Source organism: Natrix helvetica (assembly GCF_964273705.1).
Source record: "Natrix helvetica genome assembly, chromosome: 2".
NCBI lineage: Eukaryota > Metazoa > Chordata > Lepidosauria > Squamata > Natricidae > Natrix > Natrix helvetica.
Window position 1 is genome coordinate 109,481,649 of NC_138552.1, and position 2,323 is coordinate 109,483,971.

A 2,323-nucleotide genomic window follows, 5' to 3' on the forward strand; every position below is an offset into this window, starting at 1 on the left:
GAGTGAGACTGCTATTAGAGTAATGTGTCAACTTGCAAAGCATTACCATGACTATTATCAAGTTGACATTGGAGGGAGGATTCCATGCATACCTTTGGCCAGAATCGGATCTCATATTTCTACATCCTCGTTGGTGGATATGATTTATGACACAAACTGAGGGGGGGAGAGTTAGGGATAAAGTGCAAAGACCATTAACCAGAAATCAGTTTCGGCTCCACAGAGGAACATGCCAAAATGTTGATCCAAATAAACGACTGGATTTCTTTTGAACTTTGACTCGAGGCTCGTAAATTAATTAGGTCATCTTTTGGAAACTTCACATAATGGTATTAAAGCTCAAAAAGTGATCCTTTTTGCTATCTAATCATCATTCAAAAGTTACATCATTGCAGCATTTTTAGAAAGGCATCTTTCATTGTCTTGCTGTTTAGATAGTATATCATGGGATTGAATATGGGTGTGACAATGCTGTAGAAAAGAGAGACTACTTTGTCCTGGCCTGGAGAATGGCTGGACTCTGGTCTCATGTACATAAATATGGCGCTCCCATAGAAAAGAACCACAACGGTCACATGGGAACCACATGTAGAGAAAGCTTTGCGCTGCCCGTGCACAGATTGGATTTTTAAAATGGCCACTAAGATGCGGATATAAGTCATCAAGATAAAGGAGCTGGGAATAAGTAAGGTGAAAATGCACCCCACTGAAGTAACCGTTTGAACCAATTGGGTATCGGCACATGCTAGCTTCAGCAAAGCCGGCATTTCACAAAAGAAATGATCAATCAAATTAGAACCACAGAACGGCAATTGCCAGGTAAGAACAGTATGGACCACTGGCAATAAAAAACCAGTAGTCCAGCAGATCAAGGCTAATTTCATGCACACTGTCTTGTTCATGAGGAAGACATAATGCAGTGGGTGGCATATTGCTACATACCTATCATATGCCATTACTGCAAGCAAAATGCACTCAGTAATAGCCAATGCCAGGAAAATATGCATCTGTATGGCACAGGCAGCCAATGAGATGGTTTGTCTTGGGCTTTGAAGGTTAGCCAACATCTGTGCTGGAAGTATAGCAGATGTCTACACAGGCAAGTTGGCCCAGGAAGAAATACATGGGAGTGTGGAGTCGCATATCCAGCCAAATGAGCATCAGGATGATTGTGTTGTACACCAGAGTCAGAACATAGACAATTGAAAAAAGTCCAAGCAAAAAAAGACGGATCTTCAAGTTTCTGGAAAGACCAAGCAGAAGGAATTCAGTCACAGATGTTTGGTTCATCATGATGCTTTGTTTTGTTTGTTTGTTTCATTGGATATATTCATTGGACAAAGATCTGTACATATACATGGGGAACAAAAAAATGATTGTGCTTATAAATCTTACACAAACATCTTGAGACAATTTCACCATTGCATCCCATTATGTGGGGAAAAACCTCTCACTTTCTTATATTCTCAGCATTCATTTCAATATTTGAAAAAGGAAAGAAGCCTACTCATATAGGACACCTGCATGATGGAGATTATGGGAGAATATGCACAGCTGCAAAGTTTACCCTTTGCAAAAACTGCAGTGATCAGAGAGTATTGGGCAGTGCCATTCTTCTTCCACCCAATGGTACATATGGGGGTGACCCAGTGGTGGAATTCAAATAATTTAACTTGTAATAATTTAATAACCTGTTCTCTGCCCTAATGATTTCTTCCAACAACCAGTTCCCCAAACTGCTCAGAAAGTTAACCAGTTCTCCTGAACTGGTGCGAACTGGCTGAATCCCACCACTGGGGTAACCATTAGAAAAAGAGACCATGTCTGTGAGATACAGTATGTGATGCTGGTCACATTTTTTTTAAACTTTCATAAGTATATGATACTGTAAAAGTTATAATATTCTGGTAGATAATTGTTTAATACAGCCATAAATGCTTGGGGAATGATGATAAATCTGGTTAATTAAAATCCATTGCAGTGAAATAGATTCAGCAACCATGAATTATCACCAGTTGATATAAAAATTAAGATCATTGGTCAGTGTATGTAATATTAATGTAATATTAATGCATACAGTAACTGTATCTTTCCTTCAGCAGTCAGCAATATAGGTTTTAAATACTATACCCCAATTTCACATATATATGAATGGAATGAGTGTGCAGTTGCTGTAAAAAAAAACATAATAAGAGCAGAACTGAAAAGCAAACTGCCAATATAATAATGCCCTTTCGTAAATCTATGTTAAGGCCATGCTTGATACGCTATAAACACATCTAGTTCTACATATATGGTAGAACTAGAAAAGATATCTGCCCAC

At 38.5% G+C, this 2,323-nt stretch overlaps 1 pseudogene across 1 annotated transcript; it reads right to left on the bottom strand.

The window, feature by feature from the left end:
* Window positions 1-386: 386 nt before the first annotated feature.
* Window positions 387-1,293, bottom strand: LOC309387708 (olfactory receptor 2A12-like; annotated as a pseudogene). Its single transcript has one exon. The product of its transcript is annotated as an olfactory receptor 2A12-like (transcript).
* Between the last annotated feature and the right edge of the window lie 1,030 nt (window positions 1,294-2,323).